The sequence below is a fragment of the Macaca mulatta genome, chromosome 3, assembly GCF_049350105.2.
Source record: "Macaca mulatta isolate MMU2019108-1 chromosome 3, T2T-MMU8v2.0, whole genome shotgun sequence".
In the NCBI taxonomy this organism is placed as follows: Eukaryota; Metazoa; Chordata; class Mammalia; order Primates; family Cercopithecidae; genus Macaca; species Macaca mulatta.
In genome coordinates, this window is record NC_133408.1 from 6,843,484 (window position 1) to 6,859,927 (window position 16,444).

Genomic DNA, 16,444 nt, shown 5'->3' on the forward strand with positions numbered 1-16,444 from the left:
GCATTATATAAAGCAGCCACATTTGTATTAATGTTGAAAGGTCCTAGGGTTTCTGCATTATGAAATGAAAAATTGCCATCAGCTACTATTATCTGATGAGTTTTGAAGGTATGAAGTTCTAGAAGAAATATTTTGAATGGACATAATTTCTCAAATAATACATAGTTTTTATCCTAACCTATACCAAAGATTTTGTCTTATAACTGTGGTAGCACTATTAAATTTTTGTCTATCCCTGGATATTTTGCTATTTTAGACAAGAGAACCTGACTTTGGACTATGGTTTCTGTAATGGAATTTCTGAGTGGTCCATTATTTAAGAATCATAAAAACTTGCATAAAATTAGCTGTAATCCATCAAATCTTACATTATATTCTTAATCTGGGATTGATGTTTAATCAGATTTTTTACTGTTTTGTAACATTTAATAGGCTATTTATAATTATTTTCTCAGCCATATCTGATGGAAAAATATATTACAGAAGAGTTTTAAACGTTCCAGAAGTAAAGATATAAATATCGAAACAGTGCTCACCCACACAGGAACTAAGGCAAAGATTGTTGCTGTTATAATTTAGGAGCAAATTGATTGGTCTTTGTAAGCTATGATTAGCATAGACATCCTTATAACAGCACGCGGTGAATGCCAGTCTTCTGAACTTTAACAACTCCTCCAATTCAGCCACCAATAAAGTGATGATAATAGGACTGAAAAACTTGTTCTCACAATAATTTGCATAGCCCCATGCATATTTGTGGCTTGAACTTTTCCTCCTCCAAAATCCCAGAGCAAAATTTAAACAACTTTGTATCCTTATGAAGTTATAAATTCTTGGCAAGAATGTATAGAATGATAGCAGAGAGCAAACCAAAACTTTGGAAGAGAATATTGATAGAAACCCTTGGAGACTGGACCGGAGCTATGTGTGCAAGTGGATGCAGTCGTGCATGTGGGGCATGGAGGCTCTCAGCTCTGATGGGACCCGGGAGATGGTCCAGGGCCCCTAGAGGACCTGGAAGAGACAGGAAGAAGAGTTGAGAGTATTCCCTGGCAGCTGAGCAAGGCCAGTCAGCCTCACTGAAATTCAACTACACACCAGCTTTCTACTTAATATGTTAATTTCGTGTTACATTTTCTGCTGCAATCCTTTCTGCCAGCCACTCTGCTTTTACATACTTCATGTTGGAAGTCATTATTTCTGTCATCTCTAAATATTATATTTCATCCAAGAGAGAAAAGCTAGAATATTCCTAGAGAACAGAAACTAAGTTTGCAGGAAGTTCGGTGGGCAACATGATGGACTCCAGATTGATCAATGGCATGTTCTCTTTGCTAAAAAGAAATCAGCATTCGTGGTATCAGGTGAACGGCCACTTCTTTTTGTTTTAGACGGAGTCTCACTCTCTTGCCAGGCTGGAGTGCAGTGGCGAGCTCTTGGCTGACTGCAACCTCCATCTCCCAGGTTCAAGCCTCCTGCCTCAGCCTCCCGAGTAGCTGGGACCACAGGTGCCCACCACCACACCCAGCTAATTTTTGTATTTTTAGTAGAGACAGGGTTTCACCATGTTGGCCAGGATGGTCTCAATCTCTTGACCTTGTGATCACCCACCTTGGCCTCCCAAGGTGCTGGGATTACAGCCAAAAGCCACTTCATTCAGTGATTTTCAGGATTAAGTTCTAGGCCTTATGTTCCACCTTGTGTCTTTCTTTTCAAACCTAGTTTCACGGCCTGTTCCCTTCATTGGCTCAAACTGCACGGTGGCACTTTATCTGCTCCCACCGCCTCCAAGAACGATATCTTTTCATTTAATGCAGTTAATTTTATAGGCTGAAGGCTCTAGGGTTCTAACACTTGTGTTGTTTTTCACTCTGTACCTGTTATATTTTATGGAGGAAATATTATTAATGTCCCAAGACAATTTAAATAATTTATTGTTTTGGAATATTCCCTGGACACAACAAAATACTTTTTGCTCAATTTTTCCATTTTTCTAAATTGAAATGAATTTAGAAGTGAATATGGTAAAATAATTGTATAATGTGGGTCTAAAAAACCACCTGATTTTTTAGACCCATGACCCAATACCATTAAAACACATCACAGTGTTTTGTGAGTTACTGGAGTATTTACCTCAGATAGATAATTGGATAGTGCATTTCTAATATAAAACATGAAGAAGGGCACCATGTATGCCTGCCTGATTGCTATGAGATTTAGGAATCTTCCTACATATTCTTCTCATACTACTGATAGATATAAGTCTTTAGCAAATAGTGAATGCCTTTTAAAAAAAACTGAATTAAAGCATCACATGATTCTACAAATATGGATCAGTTCCAAATTTCACTCCTTTATGCTAACTCAATTAACAGCCTTCTACAATCCAGAATTTCATCTTTATGTATCATCATGTCTAATAAAATATTTTTACTCTTGGTTCATGATTTACACTGCTCTTTATCGGAGACTTTACATTCAGTGACTGCATTTCTGTGGTTTTGAATGCCTGTGTAGCATATTCAGTCATCAAAACCATAAGAAACAGGGCTGATTGTTATTTCTATGCTCGAGAACATTTTCTGTAATTGCTGTGGTTTTCAGGACATCAGACTACCACCACAGAAAGAAGGGAAACGAAATATTAGGGAGAAAGGATGCAAGGAGAGGGTACATTAATTATTCTTGAAAGAGCCCATTGTGCGCTTTCTAGGCTGTGCTAGGAAAGTGTCCTTGATTGACAGTCCCCAGTATGTGTATTCTGTGGCCAAAACCTGAAGCTGGAATAAAATAAAGCTTTTTTTTTCTTGAATCTTTACTTGCAAAATTTGATAGAAGAGTATGAGTGCTTGGCGTTCATTACTTGAAAACAATTTTTAAAATTTGGCAACTCTATTTTAAAACTGTGTTTTAAAAAGAACGACTATATGTCTCCTCAGATTTTAAGGATGGAAGGTTTTGACTGTGAGTTGTCTAGGTTCTTGGTGCATTGAGCAAAGAACTGAACAAAATCCACAAACAATGCAACAAGAGAATGAAGCAACGAAAGTAGTAGCATAAGTCCAGATTTATTGAAGTGAAAGTACACTCCACAGAGTGGGAGCAGGCTCAAGCAAGCAGCTCAAGATCCCTGAATGCAATGTTCTTTAGGGTTTCTGTGAAGCTAAAAGAATTTGGTAACACCCCTAGGTGCCCTTTCGAGGCCTCCAGTTAGTCACCCTCTATGAAAGATTGGCCCACAACCAATCAGAGGCTGAAGTGAAGACTTGGCCCATAGTGGACCAGAGGCTGAGGTGGAAACTTCTGTCTTGTCATCACAGGAGTGTAGATGTGGCCTGAGTGTTGTCTAATTGTTCCTAGAACTGGCTGAACCTGCTGTTTTCTTGCTTATGCCTTAACCCTTGGTTACCCTAAACCCTGTTCTCCTGCCTCACCATTGGTTAGCTATCCATTTTCTATTTTCACTTACTCTGATGAGGGTCCCAACTACAGATAAACCACTTGACTCACCAAACACTGCTTGCTGAAGTGAGAAACATCATAAAGTTATCTGAGTTTGGCTTTGTACTCTTTTATTTGGAAAAGCTTGTTCACCCATCAACCCATCCATTCAGAAAGCATTTATTAAGCACCTGTTGTGTTCTGGCTCTGCTCACTCTGCCAAGCTGTGAAATCAGTGTTTCTCTAGGCGGAGTTCTGAAGTCACCTACATTTTGAATCCAAGTCTTGGACCAACTGAATTAGAATGTCTGGGCTGAGGCTTGGGAAGTTGGAAGTTTAACAAGGTGTACCATGATTTTTATGCGTGGTGAGCCTACTGGTCTCAGTTGAGCAAATGTGGATGGAATGGAGTATGGATTAGTCTGCTCACGCTGCCATAACAAAATACCACAGATTGGGTGACAAAAACAACATAAATGTATTTTCACACATTCTGGAGGCTGGAAGTCCAAGACTAAGTGTTGGCATGTTTGGCTTCTCCAAGGCTTGCAGATAGCTGTGTACGCATTGTGTGCTCACTTGGTGTTTCCTCTGTGCACACATCCCTGGTATCTCTCTGTGTGACCAACCTTCTTATAAGGACACCAGTCATTGGATTCGGGCTCACTTGAACAGCCTCATTCTAACTTGAAGACTCTGTCTTCAAATCTAACTCTACTGAGACTAAGGGCTTCCATATATGAATTTTGTTGGTGAGACACCGTTCATCCAACAGCAAAGCAGAAATGTCTACTCTTGGCTGTCACACCAAATTAGTTGAACCTCTGCCATCCCAAGCCAGGACTTTGTAGTCCACTCTGAAATGCTGGTGGGTGTCCTGTGGAGGTAGTTTCTCCCCTCAGAGCTTCTCAGTGCACAGTTAATGCTCTGAAGTCCTCCTGAGCAGCTTGTGAAACTGAATTTAAACCAGGGTTTTCTACAGTAATTTGACCATGATCCTCTGATGTTTGCAAAATTCCTATTCTCAAACAGGTTGCTCACTTGTAAAATATATTGCTTCTCCAAGCTAGAGAAAATAAAACAAGGAGAAGTCAGGCCCCTTACTGAAGGCCACCCAAGTGTGACTTAGAGCTGAGATATTAATCTCTCTTACTCAGTTCAAGACAGTAGGAAAAACATTGTGTATTTACAGGCAGTAGCCATCAGGCAGATCTTATTCCTATAGATCTGAGCTGCACTTTGAAATTTTATCATATTACTCTCTACAGTTTCTTCATCTACCCACCCTGCCACTCATCCCTCTACTAGAAGACGTTTTTATTTTACTCTAGAGACTGCACCAGGTGCCAAGAACCTGAAACACACAGCAGCCCCAGCCTCTGCATCCCAGAGCCCCGAGTCCAGGCTCCATGCTCTTATCAAAGCAAATACAGATCCCATCACTGGGTCTCCTGGGAGGCCCTCTGCCCTGGTGATTCTCATTCTCATCACACATCAGAATCACAGGAGACTGTAATATTTGAGAGGCCAAGGCAAGCCAATTGCTTGAACCTAGGAGTTCGAGACAGCCTGGGCAATATGGCAGAACCCCAACTCTACTTTAAAAAAAATAAAAATTAGCTGGGCATGGTGGCAAGCACCTGTGGTCCCAGCTACCTGGGAGGCTAAGGTGGGAGGATGGCTTGAGCCTGGGAGGTAAAGGTTGCAGTGAGTTGAAATCACACCACTGCACTCAAGTCTGGGTGACAGAGCAAGACCTTGTCTCAAAAATAAAATAATTTTAAAAAATGAAAATAGAATTACAGGAGAGCTTGTGAAGAGGCAGATCCCTGGGCTTCATTCCTCACCTCTGGAACCGAAAACTCCTGTGAGTGGGGGCAGAAAGATTTCTCTTTTTGGAAGCACTCCAGGTGATTCTGAGGCAGGTAGACTGGCAGCTGGAGTTCTAAACCGTGGCTCTTTCCAGTGTAATTTCTCGCTGCTTCTAATGGGTGCTTTTAACTATGACCTGGGTCAGCTGCTCCCTCTTGGTTGTGCTGGATATGACCCTCCTGCCTCTGTTCCAGCCATGTCACCCTGCTATGCTCTCCTCTTCCAATGTTTCTTCATTCTTTAGACTAGCACCTGCCCTTCTTCATCAAGGAAGCCTACATCATGAGGAACACCAATACTGAAGTCTTCATCTCTGTATTCCTTCAGGGCTGTGGAGTCCAACAGTCAGGGTCCAGCTGTGCCAATACAAGATGTATCACCCTGTACAAATATTTCCCCTCTCTGAGCCTTGATTTTCCCATCCCAAACCCACAACAGGAATACATGAGTGTAATCTTTCTTTTTTTTGAGACGGAGTCTCGCTCTGTCACCCAGGCAGGAGTGCAATGGTGCGATCTTGGCTCACTGCAACCTCTGCCTCCCGGGTTCAAATGATTCTCCTGCCTTGGTCTCCCGAGTAGCTGGGATTACAGATACTGGCAACCATGCCCAGCTAATTTTTGTATTTTTAATAGAGACGGGGTTTAACCATATTGGCCAGGGTTGTCTCGAACTCCTGACCTCGTGATTCACCAGCCTCAGCCTCCTAATAGTGCTGGGATTACAGGCGTGATGAGTGTAATCCTTAAAATACATATTAACTTGGCTTTTATCAGTGTGTAGTAAGGCTCTCCATGTCAGAGTAAATAAATCCACCAAATAGGAGTCAAATAAATTCTTATCTGAAAATCCAAGCCCTAAGATTAGCATATTCTAGAACTTCTCTTTTAGATATTTTCAATCACGTTGAATCTCTTGTGTTACATATTTAAGAGAAGGAGAAAAGAAAGCTTCTTTTGAAAGCCAGTTACCAAAAGAAAGAACTAGAACCAGCAAAGGCAAATTGGTTAGTTTTCACTCAAGTAACTGCTTGACTTAAATGTGATCTGGCAAATGGGCATGACTACAAGAAACGAAAGGCTTCTTTTGAGCTTCTAGAGAAAGATAAAGCACCCTGAATACTTAATCAAGATACCTTTTTCTACGATTAGTGGAGGCCGGCTCATGTCTGTTTTCTGTCTCCCTTTTCCTTGTCTAAGATATGTGTAGCTGCTGCCGTGATGTAAATTTAAACGTCCGTCATGCAGACCACACCCATGGGGCCACCAACATTCTAGAGCGGCTTGCTCTGTGCATCTCATCCACACTGCCATGCACTCTGTTTATGTCATTAGAAAAAACCCTTGCATATTTACTAAAGGCAAGAGGCAAAATAAACTCTGAGTTACATATGTAAAATTTCATGCAGCATCATTCTCCTATGTATTACTAGGTTTGGGCATTTTACATGATGATAGAGTCTCTTTTTACACAAACAGTAGGGCTCCTACGCAGTTGTTCTCTTTCAAAATGAACACAATAGACTAGGTAATATTGTCTGTTTATATTTCTTTCTGAAAGTAGGAATGCTTTCCTAAATTGCTTTCACGTACTGTGTAAAACATTGTAGAAGTTCTGAGGCTTATCTGACATCTCATTCTCCCCTGGTGCGTGTGTGCGTGCGTGTGTTGTGTATGTGTGTGGTGTTTTTGTGTGTGTGGAGTGTGAGTGTGGCAGAGAGGAAAGGGGAGCTATTTGATTCTGTAATTCCTTTTCTGCCTTCTTCCTTTCTCTGTAAATGTTGGATATTTAACCAAATTACTAACGACAGATTGAGCCCTATGCAGATGAAATGTGTCTGTGACAGCTTCCACTATCCATATCTCTTGGGCCTGTTTTCCTGTGCTCCCAGAGCCTTCACTAGCATTCCAGAATCTCCATCCCCATCTCTCACTTATACACACATCAGTCATCAGTTATCCATTAGCTAAGCTGCCTTTCTTAATAGCTTTACACTGTTTGCTTTCTCTGGAACATTTTTAGTTAAAATTTTATAATGCAGTTGCACACAAATGAAGACACAGATGGCTGCATCCTCCATCTCTTCCCCTCGTTTACAGGAAGCTGCGGATCGGGGGGTGGTGTCAGGGTTACCCACGTGGTAAGGGCAGAGACAAGAGGGGACCCCAGTGTTTCCATGCTGCACATGGTCATTGCTGGGGACTGAGGTTTGCACATCACTCTGCCCTGTTCTGCCTCCACTGAGGAGAAAGTCAGGGATGGAGCAAGCTGCAGCATCTTCTGAAAAAGAAAAGGTGGCCTTGTCTCCAGCTCTCCCCTCAAGTCCCACCTTCCCATAGTTTTCTGCCACTTCTCGACTTTCCTCTCTGCAGCTGCTTTGAGATGGCTTTTTTCCAGCTGCACACTTGCCCCTGCTTTGCATCCTCATTCTGGTAGAAGCACAATCTAAAGCTCATTAAGGGAATGAATCAATTCTGTACATCGTGCTAGCTCAGCAGATCACCACACAGGCAGTGCTATTAGCAAGTCGGTGCTTAACACATGGCACTTCCATGAATCAATATGGAGCCCGTGTAGAACAAGACATGTTTTTTTTCCTCCTCCCATTAAGAAAAACTGATGCCAAAAACAACTCATATATTTGCAAGTATGACTTTTATGAAAGGAAAAAGCATTTTTGTTTGCGAAATCATGCTTCAATGCAGGACAGTTGTGAACTGTGATGGCTTTTATTTCTCTTGGGGCTGTAACTTTAAGGGTTTAGAATTTGGAACCACAGCCTAGCTAATCATGACATACACATACACATACTCACACATGCACATACACACAAACACACACACACACACAAAGTGTCAGGAAGAATCATATAAATCACACATCATTTTACACATGAGGGCTCACTCTAAAATAGATACCACTTTTAATATTAACTAAAACCTGTGCTCATTGTCTCATCATTCTATATGTACTGATTTGTCATTCACATTTCTTTCAAAATCATTCAAATTTCTAGCCCACAGCAATTAAATATTAATAGTACTATCTACAAACATGATTGCACAAAATCCAAGTCTATTTTTCCCACTGGTGTTAACAAGACTGCTCACACTTTGTCAGGAACTAAAATTAAGTGTCACATGATCTTAAAACTAATGTCACATACTAAAAAGCTTCCGAGGGAAATTGTAGAAAGAACTCTCGACACCATTGTTCTACTGGACAACGTACATAAAATTATTTTACAGTGATGGGAGGGAAATAGGCTCCTAGTCCTAAAAGCCGTGAAGACAGTAGCAGTGCTGTGGTTTGGCATGATTCTCCTGTGGATCCCAGGGGCGGGTGGATTTCTGCTGTACTTTATCACCAGACACAAAATGGACTAAAATGGACAAGTGTGAGGGACACAGAGGCTGCTGTAAAAAAAAAAAAAATGCAGGATATTTATGGGTCTGTGATGACCTAAATAATGAGCAAACATGGGAATCCCCTGCTGAAAAGCTGTCACAGAACTGAAGCCTGTCTGGAAATATCTTGAGAATGCTGATATCATTTTAATAGGATCTAAAATGAGAATTCTATCAATATAAAATGGGGAGAAGGGCCTCCTTCTATTTTTAAAAAATACCCAACATTCATGTTTTTCATATTTTTCTAGCCTATAATTACTCTTAATCAAAGCACAACAAATAGTAAACAGTAAAAATGAAATAAATGTGGTGACAGTTTGCCAATAACGAGGAGAAAATGTCCCATCTGTCTAGCCGCGAGTAAAATGGGTGTAATTACTGCTCATTTTTCTCGTAATTGCTGAGTTATTAGTTTAAAGCTTACACACAACTGGTGAACAGTGAGTACTACCCATTCCGTAATTACAGCCCCAGCCTCGCCGTGCTTGAAATCAGGGAATGCAAGAGCCGAGGAAACGATCTGAATTAACCCTGACTGCTTGCAAAGAATTGTGACTGTCTATTTAATTTGAATTTTATAAACTCTGAGTTCCTTTGCTATCCAAATGTTAAACCAGAATGTTTGTAACTCCAGCTTGAATTATAATTTGTTTTTAAGCTATAGTCTTGCATCTGCTTCTAATGGTGAACGCATAGGTTCATTTTTGATAGAAATAATCCATGCAGACCACCACCCTTTGCATTGTATTTGTTCAAGTTATGCGTGGTCCATTGATATGCAGGGGTCTGTTAATGTTAACATCTCACTATCAGGGAAATTGCATTTGAAAGTTCAGGATTACACCTGGGTAGTCAACACCTGACATACACAGCAGGGCAAATATAGAAAAAAAGAATCTCCCTTGATTGCTTGTTTATTACATATCAAAGATTAAGGCAACTAGAGCTGTGATTTATTTCTCCTTCCAGTATGCTGTTTTATCTCTGGGATTCACCGAAGAAAGACTAAGTTCTATAATGTTCTCACCAGGAAAATAAAGACTATAGCTACTTTTGCTGATATCACTTTAATAGGATCTAAAATGAGAATTCTATCAATATAAAACAGGAGCCAGGCGTGGTTACTCATGCCTGTAATCCAGCACTTCGGGAGGTCGAGGTGGGTGGATCACCTGAGGTCAGGGATTCGAGACCTGCCTGACCAACATGGTGAAACCCTGTCTGTAAGGGGTTTTTTGTAAAAATACAAAAATTAGCCAGGCGTGGTGGTGTGCACCTACTTGAGAGGCTGAGACAGGAGAATTGCTGGAACCTGGGACGCAAAGGTTGCAGTGAGCCAAGATCATGCCATTGCACTCCAGCCTGGGTGACAGAGTGAGACTCTGTCTCCAAAAAAGAAAAAGAAAAAAAAAATCTATATCTGTATGTATGTATGAATGAAAAGGGCCTCCTTGTATTTTTGAAAAGTACCCAACCTTTATGTTTTTCATATTTTCACATTCTAGCAAGAGTAGATTTTCTGGGTTACTTCTCTTTGGAGTCCTGTCTTTGGTCTATACACGGAACTGTAACTCACCACAGACAGAGAAAGGGCTGAGATGACAAAGCTGGGCTTCATTCTGTGTGGCTCCCTGGGTTCTCAGCCATTCCTAATGAACCTTTGATTTGCTGCCTGTCTCTGATCCGGGAACCCTGATGACAGGTACATTTATTTTGAGGGGTGTATCCTCAAGCTATGGAGTGGTTGTTGAATGAGATGTTGTGAAACAAAAGTCATGAGACCCTGTCCAAAATACTCAGACTAGCGTGGTATTTTTTTTTTTCCTAGCCAGTTATGTCATTTAAGTTACAGATATAGAAGTGGAGACAATGAAAATATAGCATAGTATATTCATTTCCTTCCTCTGAGCCCCAGTGATGCCAAGGCATATTTTTCTATGTTAGAGGGACTACCCTGGAAAAAGGAATGGTTACGGTAAAATTTGGTATGGAATATTCACTGATATGAATCTCACACTTTCAGAAAAAGAGGAGATGAGGAAGGGCCTTAGTGATTATTAAATATAACCTAAGAATCAAAGTTATTTCCATTCCTTGCTGCAGAAGCAGTGAACCACCCCCTTCCTTCCTCCCTCTCTCTTTTTTTTTCTCTCTCTCTCTCTAATATTTAACCTCTTGGTTGAGATAAGCTGGTGAAAATCGTGGAAATGTATTTTAAAAATCTTTATTCTAAGCCCCCGAGAACCACAGTATCCCAGATTCCTTTGAGCTCCGCATAAATGTCTTTGCTTCACGAACTACGTGCATATTATGCATAATCCTTTGGTTGTGCACGCCAGCTGGGCAGCAGAGATAGGCAGTGCTGGGGGCTTGCAGCTTTAAAACTGTGCCCAGGCCTCACTCAGAAGTAGGAAAATGAAATGAGCATTTGCATAATCTATCTCAAGTTACCCAGGTTTCTTTCAATCTTCTTATCACGTTTTTAAAAAATCTATTAAGCGAATATTAGAACAAAATGCATTTTTCTCTTCAGATAATTCATTTTGCCTGCGTCTTTGGGTCCTATAGGGCTTTTCATTTGTTTTAGTTTTTTTAAATGCCTTAAGACTTTTTTTTAGGAGTTTACTTTGTTCCTACTCTTCTCTATTTGAGTCAGCAGCACATATTTAGATCAATTCTTTTGACTTGGAAGTGCAGTTCTGAGCGATTATAAAATTTTTATCTGAAAAGACCCTAAATGAATTGAAGTTGTGAAAATTGTGATAATTTATTTCCTGGAATTGAAATACAGAGAGAAACTAAAATACACATTACATTTTAATTCAGTGTTAATTTCTCCCATTTGCTTATAAAAGAAAACATGGTGCAGATCTTGTGTACTTGAAATAACTGTCCACACTTTCTCAATCCACAGTCACGAATCAGACACACACACACGCACACACACCTGCCCACGCACACACCAGCGTATACTGCTAAAGTAACAAGCCTTCTCTCCAGGCCTGTGCTGCCGAGGCTGGCTGGCCACACTGCCTGCCTCCCTGTCTCTTTCTTTCTTAACTAGATTATTTTCATTAACTCTACTTTCTAAATCTTTCTTTACCTCTGTAGCAATTTGCAGCTGCATCATGTACTGACACATGTTTCCTGAAGTTCCCCAGCAGGCACTGAGTTTTGAAATCCAGTAGTTTCCAGTGTTTGGCCCGCACACCAGTATTTGATCCTGCTGTCCTGTCCTTTTCCTTCCTCCTGACGTCCCTCCCTCCAGGCTCTCTTCTGTGTCTCTTCCCTTTCTCTTCTTTATTTTCCCCTTTCTCTCCCCTTGATGGGATCTCCCTTCTTTCTTTTTGGTTGTCTGCCCCCTCTCTGTGTCCCTTCTTCCTTGAATGGTGACCTCTCTACAGACTGTTCCCAGATGCTGTCGTTCTTTGATTCAACACTGAAGTACTAAGAGTTCATCTGTGCCTGGTGCTTATTCCAGGGGCTGGAAGACAACAGAAAATTTTAAAAAGACAAAATTCCTATCTTGGTGAAACTTATATTCCAGTGGGAGCAGGCAGACAACTACTAAAATAAACATGTAACATGCTATGTTTGATGAAAAGTGTTGTAGAGAAAAATAACTCAAGGAAGGGTGATAGAAAGTTGAGGCCGTTTAATGCTTTAAACAGGATGGTTGGTGAAGGTCTCTGAGAGGTGGACCTGGGTGCAAAGACACCCTTTCTTCTCACTCAGTTATTACCGAAACAGAGAAATCACCACATGCCCGTGCTGAAGACAATGCTGTGGATACACGGGCTTCAAATGCATACATTGAAGTTCACACATTTCTTTAACCTGGGATGTCCCAAATATTTCTTTTTAGATTTGTACATATTTTGTTTTACTGATAGCTTATTTGATACATTAAGATACTATTACAGAGAACAGGAATTTCTAGGGCGTATTGGGAAGGAAGAGTATGGCCATCCTATTGCATCTGAGCTGTGGGTCCCCATGCTCTCAGTGAGATGTGAAGAGATGAGGGAGAAGGATAAATGTTTGGAGGGAGGGTGTTGTAGGCAAACAGAACCGTAAGTGCACAAGTGGAAGCATAGTACCACTGCATGCTGATAGAAGCCATGGTAGTGAAGACCTGAGCGGGGAAACACGGTTCCATCACAAAGTCCCTCTGTGTGCAGGTAGAGGCTGATGCCAGCTCTATGCCTACTGCCAACCACTGCCACCAACAGTCGTGGACAGAACAAGAGGAACAAAAGCCACAGAGCTGGTCTGAATCTCATTCCTCAAACATCTTTCCTCTTATTGTTTTCAAACTTTCTGTGTTTTGAAAGTTCTGAAATGTAACTCTTGTGCTTTCACTCCTCCATTAACCATTCATCAAATCATCTTTCAATAGAGATACTTAAGTTTTGTGTCTTTGAGATTCCTTTATATTGGGATATAAAGAAGCATATCCTACTGTACTTAGGAATAAATAGCTGCTAGGCTTTCTTTTTCTTTCTATTTATTAGGCTATGTTCCTGGGTCGAGAATAAGAAATAGTAAATCCTTTGTGTCCTCCCTCTGGGAGAAGAAAGACCACCTTATACAGCAACAACATGTGGTCTCTGTGGGGCCCATCATTCCCTGGGAGGCTTCCCAATCTAACAGGAGACTCCCTCCCTTTGGGGAAAAGACAGCCTTGTGTTTTCTGTGTATGGTTCATTCCAAGTTACACACATCCAAGCATCTTACACCATTGAACACGCTCCCACAATTCACTGCAGGCATTTGTGTTTTGGCTCCATGCATCCCCATCAAATGGTTCTTAGCCTATAGTCCTGACGGAGGCCCATCTGACCTGCCATCTTATTCTCAATGTCTAGCTAACCCCTCCTTTCTTCTCACTCAGTTATTGCCAAAGTAGAAAAATCGCCATGTGCATGTACCGTACGTGGCTGTAGATACACAGGCTTCAAATGGATACATTGAAGTTCACACATTTCTTTAATGTGGGAGTCCCAAATACTTCTTTTTAAATGTGTACGTGCTTTGTTTTACTGATAGCTTATTTATTAAGATGCTGTTTACTGAGAGCAGCCATTTCTAGGACATATTGGGAATGAAGAGTATAGGCATCTTGTTTTATCTGAGCTGTGGGTCCCCACACTCGCAGAGAGATGTGAAAGTGGGTCTTGCTGTGAGACCTTGTGAAGTCACCACCTTCCTCTCAGGACCACCGCCATTCGATTATACGGTATGTGCATTCCTTCACGTGACCACGTGCCAGATGCAATAGAAGAAGGCATTTCAGACTGCCACTGTCTGCTTCCAAAACCCAAGTATCGCATTGGTTGGAATCGATGAAAGTAAGTGTCACCCAGCCTTTGTGTCCTTTGGTGATGATGTATTAAATAGGGAAAAACCACAGGCTGAGAAGACATCAGTAAACAACCTAAAGGGGGTTTTAGATAGCAAATCAATGTGGAACAATGGATGTAGAAAATTACCAGGAAATGGATAATTAAGTTCCTTCCATGCTCTTTTGCAAAATCTCTGAGAATAAAGTCCCTTAGGACAGATACAGAGGAAAAGTGATGCCAATGAAAACCTTAAGGAAATGATTGTGTGTTGGTGCTTAAAGTAATGGAGTATTTGTGGTATCATAGTGTGCAAATGGAACCCACAGCCTCTTGAAGGGATTCACGCGTGGCCACGTCCGTCTTTCCATTCTGGTGGCACTGGGCTTCCTGTGGATGCAGCACCGTTAAGTGTAGTGTTCTTTCTAAAAGCACCGCACAGGTGCTTTTCAGTCAAGATGGAATGAAAGCCACCGGCTTAGGAATGAAGAGTGAATGAAGACCTCTTGCATTTTCCAGCTCAGCAGTTTCAGTGCTGTCATATAATCTTGTTTTCCCAGTAAGCAAAATGTGTTATTTTATCCTGGGCTCAGTGTTGGATATACTGAAAACAATGATGATAACCAGCAGTTACTATGGAGCACATACTGTGTCCCAGGAACTGTTGCGCACTTTATATGTTTTACCTCCTTACTGAGTGTATACGTGTAAAACAGCTCTTTATTATGTGAACAGAACAACTCCCCAATATATGTCATAGTTGGGTGTCTTTTAATACGTGTGTGTGTGTGTATGTATGTGTGTGTATATATATGTGTGTGTGTGTGTGTGTGTGTGTGTGTATAACAACTGTCCTCTCACCCCACCATCCAACCCAATTTCCTTTTATTCTTGTAAACAACTTTCTCTACCTCTTCATTTATTTACAGAATGACAAGTATTCATAAAGCCAGGTATAGGCAAATTCTATCAGTTGGCTACAATAACTGGATTCATCTTGGGGGAAGTTTTATTTATTACTTTGCCCTCCTATTTCTGACAGGCTCGTGAACCCCTGAGCTCTGGGGTCAGCACAGGCGTCAGCAGCCTTGGAAGCCAGCACAGCTCTTTGGAGGCCCCATGCCCAGGGCACTACCCTTGCAAACTCAGACCTGTAAAGCGATGCCCTCTTCAGCTGCGTGAACTCGTGCTGTTCAAACACACCTTCTCACAGAACCTGTGTAGTAGCGCCGGGAGGCAGACTTTGTCAGAATTGTACCCACATTTTACTAGGAAAGTACCAAGATGCAGAGAGTGTGAAGAACCTGCCCATGGTGGCAAGGATAGTGTCAAAGCCATGGCCTCTGTCGCCATCACCCTTTATTTTTCCTTCTGCACTACAAGCCCAAGTCTCCTGATACGATTGGGAAGCCTCTCGGGGAGTGGGGTGCCCCACAGAGATCATGTGTGTTGCTGTATAACTTCCTAGTTTGGGACGGAGATAAAGTTGATGACTTCTTTGGCCCTCCCAGTCCTGAAATTCTATCATCCAGATTCATTTCAGTAAACATGGAACACCACCTAAATGTGCTGGAGTAAACGGAGTAGTTGTCTGTTTCCATGACTGATTTCAGTGTCTTAACTCCTTCTCACCAGTTCCATGACTGTGGGGCGTGAGGGACAGTACAAAAGAGTAGACCCAATACTAGGAAGTTATATTGGGTTGCAGGAGTGCTCTGAGTCAGCGGGAGGAAAACGGTGAATCACCCATGCAAGCCCAGAATCCCACCCAAAACCATGCCCGTAAATCAGACATATTTTATTTTAAAGAAATAACAAAAGTGGTTGCATGAGGCAAGATGTGGGAGTGAAAGACTGGACCTGATGGTGAAAGCTAGGGAAGGGAATGTGAGCTGGTAGAGCAGTTCAGCAGCTGGCTCAATTATCAAGCGGTGAGATTTGCTGGCAAGAGTCAAATAAGGAACAAGAAGACAAATGACATGGGACAGAGAGAGCTCCACTGTGGCTGAGCTGACCTGCAGATTGGTGGAGCAGAGGAGGGGAGCTGTTGAGCTGTGTGGAGGGGCCACGTATAAGATAATACGAAGTGACTTGGCCAAATTGTGTAAGCACAGAAGGTTCGACGCTGGCATACACAATTTCTGCTACATAACATGGTGTCCTTAATGGCCATAACTGCTGAAAAGCACAGAGGGAAAGTGGATATTATCTAATTTGGAAAATGATAATACTTTTATTCTCCAGATTGACAACATAGATGTTCCAACCCCCAGGGTCTTCCTCTCCTTGGCGCCTTGACCAACGTTCTTCAAGTGGGGACTTTGTTTCATAGCCAACCTCTGAGCCCATTCTTTCTTCCCCCAACTCCCTCAAAAATCA

The 16,444-nt window shown here is 41.6% G+C and overlaps 1 protein-coding gene across 1 annotated transcript in view; it reads left to right on the forward strand.

The window, feature by feature from the left end:
* Positions 1-16,444, forward strand: part of DSCAM (DS cell adhesion molecule) — an 831,700-nt gene that overhangs the window by 218,119 nt on the left and 597,137 nt on the right. The gene's annotated exons all lie outside the window — the stretch shown is intronic.